Consider the following 19,129-nt stretch of genomic DNA (forward strand, 5'->3'; position numbering starts at 1 on the left):
GAAATTACCCACTCAGCACCCCACTTGTCCCTCTTCAATGGGGGTGTCTCCTGGAGCACAGTGTTCTCTCCTGAGCCTCTTCTAATTGTCTCCCAGGCAGTAGAGGTCTGACTTCAGAGTCTAAACCTTTGCCCAATGCTGCTGACCCCAAAACCTACATCTCTGGTGCCTCCCCTCTCCTGAGAGTCCAAGTCCCTGTCTCCAAACAGCTGTCCCACTGAGACGGCACAAACACTTCAGAGCAGAACTGCATGCCTGCTCCACACCCAAACCAGCCCCTCCCCGTGGATACAGCTGCTGGCCTGGCGCTTCCACGAGCCCCATGCTATTGCGACCTTAGGGTAGAACGGACCAGGGTGGAGACTCCTCTAGCCAGCTGGGAAGATGCTGATGTTGCAACCCCTTAGAACTGCTGGAAAAGAGTCATGGCTTTGTGCCGTGCAGCGGACAGCCGGGTTCCTGCTGCCAAAAACCCTGTAATCAAGTTGGTGGAGGACTCCCCTCGAGATGCTGAGCTTCCCCCACACATCACGTGCCTCCCACCAGAGCTGGCTGGAAGCACCTAAAGCAGCAGGGACGGGGTGCCCTGGGAGAGCTGGTGGCTGGTGGTGGTAGCTGTCATTGGTGAGGAGGGAGAGGGACAGAGAGTTGCGGGCTACAGAGGATGAGGAGAGCTGGACAAGGGGGTGTCAGCTAAGTGAGAGGAAATTTAAAAACTTGAGATCGGCCTTGAGGGGTGGCAAAATGAGGATGGAGGAAAGAATGGATAGCACATTCCAGGCAGGGACACAGCTCTGAGAAGGAGCACCAGCGGATGAGGCACAGGGTATGTGGGATGATCTGGGACTACAGCAAAGGGTGGTTTAGGACAAGAAGGTGAAACAGCATGAGGAGGCTTGAATTCCAACGTGTCATTCCAGCTGGGTGAGCGTTTCCTTGCTCTTGTCTCTTGTTTCTTCCCATTGTCTGTGACATGACAAATCTTGGATGTCCCATCTCCCCCAGTAGAAGTTGTAAAACACCATGGACGAAGACTGAGGCCGCCGTAGACAGAGGGCTGTCAACAACCCAGCTCGCCTCCCAGTCTTTGAGCACACTGTCTCCCAGGGCACCCAGGCAGTAAATACTTGAGTAGGGCCTCCTCTCCCCAGGGGCGGGAATGCTCAGGAGTAAAGAAGCCAGCACAGCCCTAACCGGTTTGGCTCAGTGGATAGAGCGTTGGCCTGCAGACTCAAGGGTCCCAGGTTCGATTCCGGTCAAGGGCATGTACCTGGGCTGTGGGCACATCCCCAGTAGGGAGTGTGCAGGAGGCAGCTGATCGATGTTCCTCTCTCATCGATGTTTCTAACTCTCTATCCCTCTCCCTTCCTCTCTATAAAAAAAATCAATAAAATATATTTAAAAAAAAAAGAAGCCAGCCCAAAAGAACCAAAGGAAAGGATCATGGAAGCAAAGTCAAACAGAGACAATTGAAGGATTTGGGAAGAAAAATCCATTTTGCTTCATCAAGAAATAAAGAAAATGCAATATAATTTTCTACCCAATGAGATGCCAAAAAGAAAAATAATGGAGCCCAGCCGGTGTGGCTCAGTGGTTGTGCATTGACTTTTGAACCAGGAGGTCAAGGTTCGATTCCTGGTCAGGTCACATGCCTGGGTTGCAGGCTCAATCCTGTGTGGTATGCAGGAGGCAGCCAATCAATGATTCTCTCTCATTACTGATGTTTCTATCTCTCTCCCTCTCCTTTCCTCTCTCTGAAATCAATAAAACAATATATGTTTAAAAAATAAATAAATAAAAAGAATGGGGAAAATCTCAATAAAGGAGATATTGTCATAGGAAAATGACTTTCACCCCATAATCTCAGTACTCAGCACTTTGCTGGAACATAGTACTAGTAGGTGCTCAATAAACACTAGTTGAAAGAACAAATTTGCAAAGAAAGAAGCAAACTGTAGGCTGATGCTAGGAAAATTGGTTAACTCCATGAAATACCCACTGTTGGTAATGTTAGGCAATTGTTAAGCAATTGAATGAATGAATAGTATGAATAAGCAAATAGCTATAAAAGATATTTGGGGAAAACTCAGGAAATATGAAAAACAACTGGGTAGTAAATGACATTAGGGAATTTTTATTAATTTACTTAAGTGTGATAATGTTTTTGTGGTATGTAGAAAAATGTCTTTTTTGAGGAAATGCATACTAAAATACCTAGTTGTAAAGTGTCAGGATGTCTACAAGTTATTTTGAAAAGTTCTGGCAAAGAAAAAAAAGCATATAAGAAAAATGCTAACAATTGTTAATTGAGATAATGGGAATATGAGTATTTATTGAACTTTTCTGTTCAATTTTTCTGTATGTTTGGAAATATTTGCAATAAAAAGATTAAAAATATATATATCATACAACATGAGGCTAGAAGAAACAAAAGAAAATACGTCTTTTAATATCTATATCTATATGTCTACATATCTATATATCTATATATCTATATACATACCTATAGATATATAGATATATATATGCCTAAGCAACCATTACGACCGGTCAACCAAATGACCAGTTGACCGGTTGCTATGATATGCACTCACCACCAGGGAGCAGATGCTCAATGTAGGAGCTGCCCCCTGGTGGTCAGTGCACTCCCACAGCCAACCTCCCATGGCCGGCCAACCTCTCGTGGTCCCTCCCCTTGGCCAGCTGGCCCCGATTGGCCCTGATCGCCAGCCAGGGCGAAGTACCCCACTCATGCATGATTTCATGCACCGAGCCTCTGGTCGATAAATAAAAAAGTAAAAAAAAAAAGTATTAAAAGCATATAACATGGGAACAGAAGAACTAAAAATAATTGCCACATCAACAAAACAAAAGATAACCTACCAAATAGGAGATGTTCACCAGTGACACAACCAATAAGGGGTTAATATTCAAAATATATAAAAGACTCATACAACAACATAAAAAAATTTTGATTAAAAAATGGGCAGAAGCCCTGACCAGTTTGGCTCAATGGCTAGAGCGTCAGCCTGTGGACTGAAGAGTCCCAGGTTCGATTCCGGTCAAGGGCATGTACCTTGGTTGCAGGCATATCCCCAGTAACGGGTGTGCAGGAGGCAGCTGATCGATGTTTCTCTCTCATTGATGCTTCTAACTCTCTATCCTTCTCCCTTCCTCTCTGTAAAAAAATCAATAAAATATATATTTTTAAAAAATGGACAGAAGACCTGAATAAACATTTTTCCAAAGAGGACATAAGATGGCCAATAGACCTGAAAAAATGCTCAACATCACTAATCATCAAGGAAATACAAGTTAAAACCACAATGAGATATCACCTGACACCTGATATTATGGCAGTCATCAATCTATAATAATAAAAGGGTAATATGCTAATTAGACCAGACGTCTTCCAGACATCTTCCAGAGTCCCTCCTGACAAAGCCAGGGCTGGAGGGAAGCCAGTCCAGGTCCCAGGTGCCAGAGGGAAGCAGCCGGGGGAAGGAAGGCCTACTCTTGCACAAATTTTCGTGCATGGGGCCTCTAGTATATCAATAATCAATAAAAAATAAATGTTGGCAACAATGTAGAGAAAAGGGAACTCTCGTACACTGTTGGTGGGATTGTAAATTTATGCAGCCACTATGGAAAACAGTGTGGATTTCCCTCGAAAAATTAATAGAACAAAAGCAATTCTACTTCTGGGTGTTTATTTGAAGAAATCTAAAACACTAATTCAAAAAGACACATGTGCCCCTCTGTTCACGGCAGCATTATTTTCACTGGCCAAGACAGGGAAGCAACCTAAGCGTGCATCAATAGATGACTGGAGAAAGAAGACGTGTGCATTTATACAACGGAATATTACTCCGCCATTTAAAAAAATGAAATCTTGTAATTTGTGACATGATGGACCTAGAGCAGTCTTGGGCAAACTACGGCCCGCGGGCCGGATCCGGCCTGTTTGAAATGAATAAAACTATTGTAATGATGTTTACTTTGAATTTATATTAGTTCACACAAACACTCCATCCATGCTTTTGTTCCGGCCCTCCGGTCCAGTTTAAGAACCCATTGTGGCCCTCGAGTCAAAAAGTTTGCCCACCCCTGACCTAGAGCATAGTATGCTAAGTGAAATAAGTCAGACAGGGAAAGACAAATACCATAGGATTTTGCTTGTATGTACAAGTTAAAAAAATAAATAAATAAGCAGAAACAAAACAAACAAAGGGAACAAATTAATGGTCACCAGATGGGTGGGGAGTTGAGAGGATGGGTGAAAAACATCAAAGGGGTTAAGTACAAATTGTCAGTTATGAAAACAATCTCGGGGATATAAAGTACAGAATCAGAAATATAGTCAATAATATTGTAATAACTGTATATGGTATCAGATGGGTATTAGACTTATTGGGGTGATCACCTAGTAAGGTATATAAATGTCTAATCACTATGTCATACACCTGAAACTAAAATAATATTGTATGTCAACTGTAATTGAAAAAGAAATTTTAAAAAGTTTGTTTCCATATGTATTTTGTTTTCTAAAGTTAATATTTGCATGTTCTTTGCCTATTTTTATTTGCTAAAAAAATTACTTGTAAATTAAAGTCCTTCAGATTTTAAGTAGTCACTTGCTACATTAGAATATTTTTTAGGACAGTGAAAAATTGTGTATTTATCTTACCAGTGAGAAGATAAATAAGAACTCATTTAATCAGGACAATTTTGATTGTTATCCTAGCTATCTTCAAAGTAAAAGTTTGAACTAATGTCCAACACCAAGTTTTCTTAAAAAACAAACTCTGTGGATATTGAAAATTAGACCCCTAAATTCCAAGGAGTCTCATCTTCTAACACATTTGTGTGAAGTCTCAAATACTTTAGAAATTCCAAATTGCAACTTTGTATTTGAACTTAATTACATTAAGTGCATCTCACTCCATAGCTATGACCCCAAAACAACATTTTAAAAAATTGTTCAAATCTCCTGTATTTAACCTCTTTTCACCATAGCCAATAAAAAGAACCCACTCAATGGCCTTAAGCTGCTCCTTCTTTCAAGTGTGACACATCATCTGTTTGTAGAGATTAAAGCAAAGGAAGTTGTCCACCACTTTTCCGATTTTAAACGACTTACTGATTTTCCTCTGAGATTTATAAGCATTTTCCCGAATTCTACTGCAGGATATATAAAAGGTCTGCTTGCCAGAATATATTTTTTCCTTATAATCCTACTTCCTCTTGTAAAATATGCCTGGCACAGTGCAGGCCATAACTAGTTCAATGAGTGTTTGTTGACTGGAGTTGATTCACCCGCTGGTATAAGTGAAACGTCATTTAACTCTGTGTGACCGCTGTTTTTCAGCCTGTGCTGAGGTTTATGGCTGAGATGACTGAGGCAGAGCCTGGGGCAAGTCTGGAGGAGCGACCCTCAGCACAGGAGCCTCTAAGACTGCAGTGACCCCCAAAGAGGACATAAGATGGCCAATAGACATCCCTCCCCCCCCCCGGCCCCCCCACTCTTCTTCATTTAGATGGAGCCGAGATGCTCTCCTCACTGGGGCAGACCCCTGGAGATCGGTCCTAGTCGGCTGGTGTTGAGAGCTGAGTCTTTCCCTAACCAGATTCATTTGAATAAGTCACCACTGCAGTCTCTGCCAGGAATTCACAGCTGCGGCTGATGCAGGCTCCACCTTCCAGAATTTGGGTGGGGGAGGGGAGGGCAAGGGTGTAAGGGACAGCAGGTAGGTCCCATCCATAGCTCCTGCCTCCTCCTACCTGCCCCTCGAGCAACTCCATCTGCTTCACAGAGGCTGCAGAATGAGCAGCGCCCGCCCCGGCTGGCACAGCCTCACAGAGAAGTGCCAGCTTTTCCAGAGGAGGCCAGGCCTAAGCTTGGCCCTGAGCCCAGTCAGCTGAGCTCCAGCCGCAGCGGCACCAAGCTGCTCAGCCCAGGCGGCCATTACCCCACCTTTTCCACTCAGGGCGCGGCCCCTCTGCCCATTCCCGCAACCCAAGCCTCCCCACTGCTTTCAGAGGCCCTGGTCTATAAATGGGGATGTCTGTCAATGGAGAGGCTAAGAACTGGGGCCCGGCCAGGCATTTACTTCGTCTGTAGAGCTGGAGGAGAGAAGCCTCCCAGTGCTCCCAGTGACCTCTGGTCCTGTCCTCTCATCATCCCACCTAACCTGGTGCAGGAAGGTCAGAGGCCACCTGCTTGCCCATCATCTCTGTTCTGGCATGCAGGCCAAGGGACCCTGGCCAAGATGGCAATGTCTGTTTTAAAACTTCTCCCTGAGCCGGCCTTGGCCCTTCCTCTCACTCCCTGATTCTCAAGTCCTTCTTATGTACCAGGTTGAACTACCTAACAAGCTAGACTTTTGATTTTGTGCAAACTCCAATCCACTGGTACGGACACTGGCCTGCGGATTGTGAGGTGCCTTCCGGCCTCCGTTTAGAGGAGTGGGGATGGTTTTCGGCTCTGCCTGCCACATGCATGGATGGGAATATAGACAACGAGCAGACGTTTGCACCAATATGTAGACAACTTGTACACCAATCCAGTGAAACAGAGTTTAAATCTGTTAGTTTTGCTAAAAAGAACTGAAACTCTGAGGTTGATGGTTGAGCCACAGAAGAGCATGAACGTAATGTGGGGGGAAGCAGCTTGGTTTTGATCTAAGGGAACAAGGTTTTGGGTAGAGACATGACTTATTTATCATTTAACTGATTTGACGTCCCTTGGATGGTTCCACTAAATATTCAAGAGCACACTTTTTTTTTTCTGGAAGTTGAATGGGGTCATTTGGAACTAGGTTGCATTGTTGACGGTTGTTGACAGTAGCCCTCCCGTGGTATGCTTATTCCAGCAGGTGTATACAGGTCTCTTCCTGACAAAGATATGGCCAGAAAGCCTTTCCACTGGCCTGGGTGATGGACATGATCTGGAATCTTCTTACCTGTGGAGAAGTTTTCTCCTGAATAACCAGTTGTAATGTTGGGAGGCACACTGAACATTCAGAGCAGTGTGAAACACATATTTTTTCTTTATTTACATTCTACTGTCTAAATGTTCTACTATGAACCTAAATGATCAGAAGAAATAAGATATAAAAAAAGGAATAGAATGCTATATATCTATAGTGGTATACACATAAAATAACGATTATATATTTTAGTGATCTCTATCTACTGGTGATGAAAATTGTAGTTGTTTTTAATTTTTTCATATTTTCCAAGTTTGCTGCAGTTATTAATAATACTTATTAATGAACATCTGTGAATTGTAGAACCAGGGAAATATTCCGAAAGGAAAATACTATTTTTTCTTAAACACAAAAATAAGCAAAAACCCCCCCATTGATAAAAAATCAATTACAGGTGGAGACATAGAATATATTAAATCATCAAGGAAATAAACAGGATGCAGCATAGGGGCCCCTCTGTTGGAGAGGCAGGAGGTGGGGATGGGGAACTACACACGCGTTGCTTCAACCACGTAGTGTCTTGGTTATAATATACTTTTTAAGTTGAATAAGGGGGTCACATTTGTTTGGGTCCTTATGTTTTATAAGTTAGATATAGGTAATATTTCAATGTAACATATAGCACATTATTAAAAACATCAATGACTACAAAAGGAAACATGCAGCCTATCCAAGCCTGTTAAGTGGAATCCCTTTGACTTGAACTCAGACAGTCTGACTTGGGATTCCAAACTCCTAAGCCTATCTGGTCATGATGTAGTGTTGTCTTATTAAAGATGCTTTTAATTTGAAAAAATATATATATTATGATCATTGGTGTGGGTCTCAAGGTACAGACTCATTTCCTTACCCTCACCCTTTACTCCTCTACATCTTCCTAAATGATCCTGGTCCCCACATGTGGGTGGGAGGGAGGGAGGTGAGATGAGTGCTGAAAGCATGCCTCCCTAGCGCCCCTCGCACCAGATCTCCCTCCCAAAGAGGAGGGTAGCGGCCAGACCTCAGGGCGTCATCTCCACTGACAGGCCCACTCCCTGACCTGGCTGATGGGTCCTCTCACTGAAGTCACTCTTTGGGGCTGGACAGTGGAGTGAGGACTTTGCTTCCAGAATCCACTGAGGATCTCCCTTGGCCCTGCCCCGTTTGTGCACTGGCAGGGGTCAGTCTAGCCCACTGGCAACTGGCGTGCAGCCTTTTACTTCTCAGCCAAGCAGCTGGGAGGGGCAGGGTGAGCTGTGGGTCCTGAGCCCTGGGCAGTGTGGGGAGGTAAGAGGTCAAGGACACTCTGGTGAAGGGGAGGAAAGAGCAGTCGCCTTCTGGAGGAGTGGAGGTAGGAGAAACACACAGACCAGGGGGCCTCTTCGAGCTACCTGCGGGAGGTGAGTGCTGTCAGGCTGCGGGCATCTGCTCCCCTTTCACTGCTGAGGTACCTGATGGGGAGAAATTGGGGTGAAGTAAATCCAGGTCTTCAGTTCCAGGCCAGTGCATCGTCACGACTACCCTCCCTCTCCTCCACAACCTCACCTGGGGCCAGCCCCTCGCTAATATTCAAAAGGGAGAGATACAGGGCTCAAGCTGATGGGAGTGATATAGAAACTTCATCAGCCCAGTAATGAGGCTGTCATTCTTAACATTCAAAATTAGGGGCCAGCAAACCTTTAAAACTCACAAAAGGGTACACTGAAGTCCAGAAGTCCATTCTAAAAAGCATAAGGGCCTCTCTTGATTTTGAACTCAGCTGCTCAATCGTCATGGTTTTCCTGCAAGCCATGGCTTTCCCACCTGCTTTCTGCCTGCTGCAGGTGAGCAGAAGCAGGAAGAATGCCTTCCTGTCCAGCAGCAGCCCCAGCACCCCAGCCTTGCTGGCTCAGCCTGCTTTCCCTCTCCGCAGCCCTAGGGAGCCCCTCGCTCAGGGGGCCAGCCCCAGTCACCGTGGGGTTGAAGCAACAGTCTGTTCCCTGGCTCCAGGCCATGTTTTCAAGATGTGCCTCAGAAGAGCCCTGCTTGAAATTCCAAAGCCCTGTGAGTCCTGTGAGTGGCCAGGGCCAGAGAGGCCAGGGCAGAAGTCAGACTGAGAGCCTGAGGCCAGACCGAAGTGTGACCCGGGGGACCAGGGGCGGGGCCCTTCCAAGAATGAGCACCTGTCCAAGGATGATAATATGGCCTCCAGGCGGCTTATCTCTGGGCTGTGCACAGCCTTGGATGGAGAGGGAAGTGACCAGGAGCCAGGAGGCCAGCCTGTGCGTCCCACTCCTGGATACAGTAACCATGTCCCTCAGCTGGCTCCCCATAGGCTGGCTTTGGATCCCAACCCCTAAAATCCGCGTGTGGTTTCCTCAAGCATTCACTCCCACTGACCTGGCCCAGGACACTGTTTCTGGACAGGGGATCATGACAGGCCAGCTGGTCCCAAAGGAGAGGTAGCAAAAGTGAACGACTCATGCCCCACTAGACCCGAGATCACCCCCAGCCTTTTCTCTGTGCTAGGTAAAGAGAGGATTCTCTGAGCCCCTCAGCTGCCCCCCTGTCCTCCGCTGGTCACTCCCAGCATTCAGCAAGTACAGTGGGCAGTTGGCAGAATGCGATCTCCTTGGAAGGAGGGAGATGTGAAGGCAAAACAAGGGGTGACTAGGTTAAGGAATCAGGTGTCTTAGCCACGAAGGAGCAGCAGCCCCAAGACTGCAGCCAGTCCCGGGATAGGAAGAGGGGATTCCACCTGAAGTGGGAGTGTCAGGCAGGTGTCTACAGGTGCCCTGTACCAGCCGCAGTCCTGGCTTCTACTCTTTCCTTCAGAACCTGGCCAGAGAGAGGGGGACGCAGGGGGAGGAAGCACCCCATCTCTCAGCCCATTTCATCCTTTTCAATCCAAGTGGCCACTGGCCAGGATGGAGGGCCTGTAATTCTGGGCCACCTGGGCCCTCATGCCCACTCTAGCTTCAGCCCCTCCCCAACCTGAAGGGCAGCTGCCAATACCAGGGACCTCCACTCTTCCGTTATCCTCATCTGGCCTTTGTGCCCCTTAATAGCTCCTCCCCACTCTGGAGCGCCCCTGTCCTTCAGGCAGTGGGATCTATTTCTCCAAAAAGAAACTGAGCCCTGATACTTGCCCTCTCTTGTCCCCGCCCACCCAATTTGTCCCTCTTTCTAGTCACACCTGCCAAGAACTGTCAGGCTTGCTCTAGGAATTCCTCCAGGGCCACAGAGATCCCTGCCAGCCTGCTGTCACCCCCTTGCAAAGGAGGAGCTAAGTGAGGGGCTCCCTTTGTTTTAGGGAGGGGCCAGGCTGAGACCAAGACTGATTAGGGCCTGAGGGTGTCCCTGCTAGGCTGGAGTAAGTCAGACCAGAGGCTGAGGCTAAGAGGTGGCATCCTGGGCCTTGGCAAAGGGAGAGAAGGGCGTAGCCCTCCCAGAAGTGTCAGCCTGGCTGAAAGGGACTGTGTGAGGTGACCACTTGAGGATTCAGCTGACCATGTTTACAGTTAACCTTTGCCTGGACTCTAAGTTACAGTAATTTTATGTCTTCTCCCTGTGCCCCTGCCTATAAGGCATATGTTCTCATCTCCAGCTTTAAGACTGTCAGTTAGGGATAGATAGATAGATAGATAGATAGATATTCATATTATATATAACATATGCACATGTATACATATTATATATGTACGAGAGGCCCGATGCACAAAATTCATGCAAGAGTAGGCCTTCCTTCCTCCACTGCTGGCACCGGCTTCCCTCTGGCATCTGGGACCCGGGCTTCCCTCACAGCCCTGGCTTCATCGGAAGGTCATCTGGAAGGTCGTCCAGAAGGACGTCTGGTCTAATTAGCATATTACATTTTTATTATTATAGACTAGTAGCCCAGTGCACAAAATCATGCACATTAAAAGGGAATTAATTAGAGGAAATATTTTAATATTGCTATTTGCCCTTTCTCTATAATAGAAGTATCAGAGATGAAAGAAAATTAGTAAAATGTATATGAAAATCTCCCTCCTGTCAGAGTCTGGGGCACGCTGTGGGACCAAGAGTCAAGTCCCTGCCCACCTGCACATGCCTCGAAATTGCGCCAGACCAAGACCCGGCCAGCCCCAACCCCATTGGGCGAGACCCAGCCCCGGCCAGCCCCACCCCTGTCAAGCCCCTGGCAGGTCCCCCATCAAGCCCCACCAGCGGGGGGCGTGGCCTCAGGTCCCTTGGCCCAGCCTAGCACCACACAACCTCAGATCCCTGCTGATCAATGTCATGGCGTGATGACCATTTGCATATTAGCCTTTTATTATTATGATTAGATATTCTATCAACTGAGTTAGAAGCCCATGCTTTGAGGCATGAAAACATTTCCACATTCTTGATTCCCTATGGAGCAAGGATTGTGGTGGGTGTGGGCTGGGACAGGGCTTTGAGACAAGTCTCAGTTGGTCCATTCCTGTTTCTCTGCTCTCTGTGTCCCTACAGCCATGAGTCTCCTGTTGACCCTCCCTGAAGGCAGACTATGGCATCAGGTGATAGCATCACACAGTCAGAATTTCAAAACTGTGGGGAATCATCCCATAGAACCCGCTAGTTTCACACAAGAGAAAACAAACCCAGAGAGGAAGTCTGGCAGGGGGCCTGGGCACTGGGCCTGACATAGCCATACACTTCCTGTGTGACTGCCTGGCTGTTTTCTGCTCTGGGCCTCAGGTTTCTCATCTGTAAGGAAGGAGGGCTATTATTATATTAATTATGAACAACATGTTAATGCTTTAAAATCAGACTCATTGGTTTCCTCTGGGAGGCTCTGAGCCAGCTGCCAGATTAGAACCTGGCCGTGTGGCTGCCCACTTTGCAAGCCTGGTGACTCACATCACTTCGTGAAGCTCCAATGTCCTCATCTACCAAGTGGGGATAGGACCTCGGCATAGGATGGTAGGAACTTTAAATGCAGTGGTATGTATCACCCAATACTGGGCATGTAATAAACTCTCCATAAATAATAACGATTATTCTAATAATCATAATAATCATCATTATTATTAAACTTAAGCTCCTTGATGACTGGTCTCTAGCACAGTGTCTGGCATGAGTTGGAACTTAACACATTGCGGACCAGTAGTTTTATTGCTAGCTTTACCCAGTGGCCAGATAAGTTTCTATTGAATGAATACAAAAAACGTTTTACATAAATGTTAAAAGCAAGCATTAAAATTAAATACCCATTGCATTTTGAAGTTATTTATTACACTAGGGGCCCAGTGCATGAATTCGTGCGCCTTGACAGGAACTGTGGGCTGTGAGGTTGTGGTGGGCACAGGGACGGGTCTCGGCCCATACTCCATGCCCCCGTCCGGCCCCTCCCGCCACTGCCTCCAGTCCCCTGTCTGCTGGCAACCCTGCTCCTGCCTCCGCTGCTCCCAGGCACTGACAGCACAGGCCCTGCTTGCACCCGTGACAGCACAGAGCGATTGGGGCCAATGCCAGCAGCAGGTGCAAGCGGGGTCAGCGCTGTCAGTGGGTGTGAGTGGCAGCTGCTGCCCCAATCACCCCTCAGGAGCAGGGGGAGGTGGAGAAGCCCTCAGGGACGGTCGGGGCTGGCAGCCGCCATTCGCACCCACTGACAGCACTGAGCGATCAGGGCCAGCGCCAGGCACCGGCAGCAGGTGCAAGCACTGGGCGGGACCATGGTGTGCAGGAGCAAAGAATTTTCAGTAACCACCAGAGGCTTGCCCCAATGACAGCGACTGGCACCCCACCTTGGTCTGGCACCCCCCGCTCACCTGCTCCACCATCCCGCCATTGCCAATGCCTGCCATATTCCGTGCTTTGTGGCCTGCTGCCCACGCTTACCATGTTCCACGCGTGCCCCCTGGTGGTCAGCACACGTCATAGCTACCGGTTGTTCAGTCTATTTGCATATTAGAGTTTTGTATATATAGATGTTCTTACAAGCTAATATCTTTTTAAAGTATGACACTTTGCAAAACACTGTGTAATATGAAGGGAGAATTCTCATGATCCGTCTGCAGTGTGTTAACAGGCATGTGATAAATGGAAGAAAAGATAAATGAATGAATGAGCAAAAGAGTCTCATTTTTTCCCAGAGGCCCAGGACAAGTGATCTGACTTGGGTCGCCTGGCAGGGCTGTCAGTGGGCCACGCCCCCTCTGCCCGCTGCACTCACAGCAGGCCCAGGAGCAGAGTGCGGTCAGGACTGACAACCTGACAGTGCTTGGCCAGGTCTGACTAGAAGGAGGAACAAAATTGGACTGAAACCTCCATGTCCCTTGGCCCAGGTCCTCAGCGAGGCACGTGTACCTGGTGGCTGGAGCCTTTCACCCGTGACAGCACAAAGCGATTGGGGATGCGGAGCCACTTGGCCACCCCATGGCTACCCTGTGGGGTGCAGAGCTGATAGCACAAGAGTCTCCTGGTGGGGCTGCCTCCAGCCGTGGTTTCCACCCACTGCTCAGGTCCCAGAGAGCTCTCGGGCGCCCCCTGGGAAGAAGGAAAGGGTCGGTTGGGAGAAAGGTAGGGTGACCAGGAACTTTCAGAGCCGGTGGTAGGCCCAGGCTCCCAGACTAAGTTGAGGCCTTGGTGGAGCCCTGACTGTGTTTCCAAGAAGCTGGGTAGCAGCAACCCACCACCCCTGCCACTCGCCCAGGAACCTGCGCCACAGGCGGTGGAATGGGCTGACCTGTTCCTCAGAAGCTTCCAACCCTGAGCACCAGCTCCCTTACCCTCTGTGTCCCTGTGGCAGCTCCCGGGGTCTGGTTGTCCCGGCTTCTCCCTAACTCACTTCGTGCCTCGCCACAGGGCCCGGGAAACTGCAAATGGCCATGCCCTGCAGAGCAAAGCCTCAGCTGGGACAGGGACATGGACCCTCTGCACAGCCCTTCCCTCTTCTCAGCCATGACCCCGGGAGGGGCTGCCATTTTTCTGGGGTCGCTGGCTGGAGCCTGAGAGAGCTTTCAGGTCAGAGAAGCCAGACAATGCAGTTGCCCTGTTGGTCCCTCACCACTGCCACCACCTTAGCAAATGTCTGGCCAGCATCCTCCAACGGCCTACCCATCTAGGGCTGCCTAACACGCATCAGCGTCCCCACTTTCCTGGCTGCCTGCCTGCTTGCCTCCCTCCTCTCTGTAACAAGCCAGAGCCACATGCGTATGCTTTCATAGCAATCTCTGCCTAGGAGGGAAGGGAAGGGAGAGGAGAGACTAGGAGAGACAAACAGGGGAGGAGGAGAGGTGAAGAGGAAAGGAGACAAGACAGGGGGCCTGTAAAGTTGGGTGGAGTGGGTCCCTGACGGATCCCATACTTTCTGGGGAGCACAGTCTGGGGAGCTGGGGGGCATCCTTCTCCTCTGGTTATAAAAGCCAGGTCCTCCTCAGATGTCCTCCAGGTCAACCTCCTGACTTTACTGAGGACCCCGAGGGGCCAGGAACCCGGTTTCAGACTCCACTCCAGCATCTTTTACGTTCTCTTTCATGTGTTGTTGGAGTCCCAGTACCGGAAGGCTCCGGGGCTGGGGCAAAGGGTGCAGGGATGGGTCTGGCCTGGAGTCCAGCAAGGAAAAGTCAGGGTGCAGGTGAGGACCAGGTCCCTTCCTGGAATCCCCCACAACAGCCTTTCATCTGGATTAAAAGCAGCTGCAACCCCCAACTTATCTCTAGTTACTGACTCGCAGCAATGCCCAAGGGGAGGCTCAAGTTCAGGGTAAGCTGACCTTGACAAGAGCACTGAGCCCTCTAAGTATTTACTAAACAAACTGTGTCCACCCAGTGGAGCAGCCTTATTTCAAGCAGCCTCGTTGCCACTGGACTTGTCTTTAAGACGGTCCATTCTGTGCCGCGCATTCCTTTACCTGAAGCAGTAAACAGCAATCCACACTCACCGCCCACCACCTCTGGGGGTCAACATAAACCTTCGCACCCCTAACATCGATCGTTAGCCCTGTGAGCTGCAGTGGAACCAGCTTCTGAGGGGCAGAGGGGGCGGAAGAGAGGGGACTGGGAACTCCTGGACACATACCTCCTCTGCCTCCTCCCCCGCCCTCCTCCCAGCCTCTAGAGCACCACAGCCACATGGAAACTCATGGGTAACAGTTGGGGCTTTTTATAATCTTTATTTGTTGACAGTTCAGGCTAATTTTTTTTTCCATGCCGCAAGATGCCAATGCCTCATGAAAAAGTTGTGAGAGAGAAAAAAAAACAAGTCTATTTTGGGGTGATCAGCTCCTCAGAGCTTCTCCTCGAAGCTCTGCATGGCTCCAGGAATGGCCTGCCTTTTCGGTCTGCAGCTTGCATGAAGTGGAGGTTTAGTCCTGGACACACTGTGGCTAGGAGTGCATTTTTGCCCCCCTCTTGTGACGTTTCTGCTTATAAAAGAGGGCAGAAGTAGGAACACCATCTAGCTTCTTTCTGCTGTAGACCTACCTGGTGGTGGTTTCCAAAGTGTCGTGTCCTAAGAAATTAACATCCCAGGAGACTGGGGTGGGCCCTGTATTCCCCATGGCACTAATGATGGTGGCATTTCAGCTCTTTAAAGACATAAACCAAGTGCTCACGTTTTTCTGCTTCAAAGCTGCAGTATATGGAGGCCTCAGCCAGCTGTGGCTCCCGGGAGGCAAGGCCAGGGTAGAGGATCGTGGGTGAGTGGGCAGGGAGGTCTGCACGCTCATATGTCTGCCAAGGAAGGCTCTGGCCAGACCAGATTGGGAGTGGATTCTTCAATTCCTGTCTTGAGCAGCCTTGCCAGCCCTCAGTGTGGCCTTGGCCGTAGGAAGTGTGCACGGGGCCGGCTGGGCTTTGAGGATCACAAGCAGAATTCTCACTTGTGTTCCTTTTACTGCCTCACCCTGTTTGTTTACTTTTTCAGGAGATCTGGGCCAAAGTCGGCATAGATTTTCCAACCCCGCTTAGTTAGACACTCGGAAATTCCCACCCCAGTTTTGCCTATGTCTTCTGTGCCATCTGCTCCCCATAGGCAGCCCAGGTGGCATAGACACAAATGGGGTTGGGTCCCGCTTTATACGGGGGGGTACTAAGCATAGGTCTGTGCGGGGAGGAGCAGGCAGGAGCAAAAGAAGAGTTGGAAGGATCGCACAGTCTCTGATCTCAGCCCTGGGAGGTGCCATGAGAAGATCATTTAGTCACCCCCTGGCTTTGGGCAAGTAATGTTGTTATCCCCAATGGAAGATCAGAGAGGCAAGGTTTGTTGCCCAAAATCGCACAGCCAATTCCTGGTGGAGTAGAGACTAGAAGAGTTGCTATTGCCCACATTTCTGCCCACATTTGGGGACTCTTGTTCCCTTGGCTTTCTTCTGTCTTGTCACCGTCCTGCTCCTTGGGGGTTGTGACAGAGATGCCCTCTCATCACCCTTTAACAACCCAGTGTCAACTGCTCCAGAGGTGTCGGGCCAGCCTCTCCAAGCCTATCCTTGATTATTCCTGATCTCTCCTGAAATTCTAGAATTTTCTTTGGCTGAACTAGTCCCAATATTGTGAGTGATCATTTAAGGAAACTGAAAGTAGGGATGATTGCAAAATCAGATTCTCTTTCTGTCCATCTCTCCTCCCCCCAATACTTCCTTCTTCCATTCTCAGCCTTGGTAGCCATCAGCTGATATTTTGCTGAGTCCCAATTTGGGTCAGGATCTGCTCTAATAAAAAGAATGGCTGATAAAATAGAGGGCATCCGCCCTAGCTGGTTTGGCTCACTGGATAGAGCGTCGGCCTGGGGACTGAAGGGTCCCAGGTTCGATTCTGGTCAAGGGCATGTACCTTGGTTGCGGGCACATCCCCTGTAGGAGGTGTGCAGGAGGCAGCTGGTCGATGCTTCTCTCTCATCGATGTTTCTAACTCTCTATCCCTCTCCCTTCCTCTCTGTAAAAAATCAATAAAATATATATTTTCTAAAAAAATAGAGGGCTTCCATGCTAGGAACCTATATTGGGTGTCAGCGCTGGAATGAATCTTGGAGGTCACCTGACCTTGTATATGAGAAAGGCCCAGAGAGGAGAGGGAATTGTCGGACATCACACAGCTGCATGAGGACAGAATCCAGGCCTCCTGATGGACAATGGACCACTCTTTCCAAATTACCAAGCCAGTTCAGAATATGTAAATGCTCCACAGCATGGCATGGACCATGACCCCAGTTCTTGTCCCTGGAGTAGCCCTTGACGCCCTGGGGTGATCTTTGTCTTCGCCCCCAGGTGCGTGTCTCAGCCCACTGGGCCTGGACAGCAGGAGCCATGCTCTCTCTCTGAGTAAGACCCTCCATTTGGCTGACCAACCTGGTTGTGCCTCTTTGGGTGATTCACAGGGGACTCATTCCTTCTCCCTGTCTTCCCCTGCCCTGTCCCATCCGCTTCAGCCCAGGCCAACCAGGAGCCTAGAGGGAGCACAGAGCAATGACAACCCGAAGAAAAGGCCAGTACAGTCTGTGGAAGACCCCTCCGGACAACATGTGAGTAGCCACTGGGCGGTGTGAACTCCCTCCCCATCAAGTTCTCCCATCTCATTCATTCAGCCATCAGGCTTTACTGAGCACCTACCGAGTGCTTGCTGCCAGATCAGCCTTTTGAATAAGCATAGTTTCTTCCTAAAGAGTTCTCAGTACTGAAAGAGTGGGGGGAGGACTGCGGGGGGGCGGGGGTGGGGGGAAGACCCTAGAGAAGGGTGATAGAGTAGTGAGACTGGTATTATCAGGGGACAAGAGAAAGAGTAGGGAACCCAGACTTTATAGGGGGTATGAAGGCTTTCTAGAGGAAGTGACATCTCAGCTGAGACTTGAAGGATGACTAAGCATTATCCAGGCACAGGAGGTGGGAAGAAGAGTATTCAGGCTGAGGGAACTGTTTGAGCAAAGGTCCAGGAGGGGCCATCCCCTTGCGGAGACCTGGCCGTGCCCCTGAGCCCTGGGCATGGGGGCTGAGAGACTCCCAGCTTTTGATTTGACGCGTGCCTCCTGCTGGGTCTCAGCATGTTGAGATCCTCTGCTTTTGCTCTCAGCTGGTTCTGAACTTCGCCCCAAGCACAGGGTGGCAATGCCACATGCCCCAGGCTCTGCACACTGGGGGCGGGGATAGAGCTCACGTCGCAAAGCCTGCGGCATAGGCTTCATCCTGGAGAGGAGTGGAGAGAAAAGAGGTTAGGAGCCTGCAAGTAGGTGAAGGGCTGGAGCTGCCTGTGAAGCAAATGGAACAGGCAGGTTGGAGGGGGACACAGGGAGCTTGGCACTGGGGAAGGTTCTGCAGCGACACAGGGACAGGAGGGCTTGGTGCTGAGAGCCCACTGTGTGGGCCTTTCTGAGAACCAGGATGGAGAGTTCTTTCCCCAGACGAGGCCTCCAGCTTCAGGAAAATGGCAGCCATGTGATGTCCCGAGGAGGGTGGTTATGGAGCTGGAGATAGATGGTGACCTAGCTATCTGGCTTTGGAGGGCTGGGCAAAGATGAAGCAAATGTGGGGACAGGTTCACTGGGAATGAGGCATCACAAGAGGGCTTTGGTGAGGGAAGAGATGGAGGGGAGGTGGGCGACTGGAATCCTGCTTCCAGGCTGCCAATAGCCCCCCAGGCTGCAGCCACACATCGTCCCCCCTCCTGTTCCCACCCTGGGGTGAGTAAGCCAGGCCATGGGAGAGCATTGCCCAGGCCCGCCAGTGCAAGGACAGTGCAGAAGCCCAGCTAGCTAGTGGCAGAATCAACAGCTGATTGTGAAGCGCTCCAAAGAAATGGGCAAGGAGGCTGGTGTGTGGGGGTGTGTGTGCATGCATAACAGAGATGAGAGGAGGCAGAGAAAGAGGCCAGGAGACTGAAAAAGCCTCCCACCAGGCCTGACTTGAGAAGTAACCTGAAGCAAGGAAAATGGACACTGAAGCTGGGGTGGGATGGGCGGGGTGGGGGAGGGCGAGAGGGAGCCACCTGTGCTATGAGCCACTGCTGAAGGCTGGGAGCTGGGGACTGGGACAGGGCTCTGATAACTCCTTGGTTGCTGGTGAGGGACCCAGCCTCGGGGAATGTCCTTGTTTTCCAGGACTCTGGCATTGGAGGGCTGGACAAAGATGCAGCAAATGTGGTAGGCAGATGCTTGGCCCGGAAGCCAAGGTCCTGAGTCTGTCTTCAATAGGCAGGAGGGGTCAGATAGTTGAAGGCCAGGGCTGG

The sequence above is a fragment of the Myotis myotis genome, unplaced genomic scaffold (assembly GCF_014108235.1).
Source record: "Myotis myotis isolate mMyoMyo1 unplaced genomic scaffold, mMyoMyo1.p scaffold_m19_p_6, whole genome shotgun sequence".
In the NCBI taxonomy this organism is placed as follows: Eukaryota; Metazoa; Chordata; class Mammalia; order Chiroptera; family Vespertilionidae; genus Myotis; species Myotis myotis.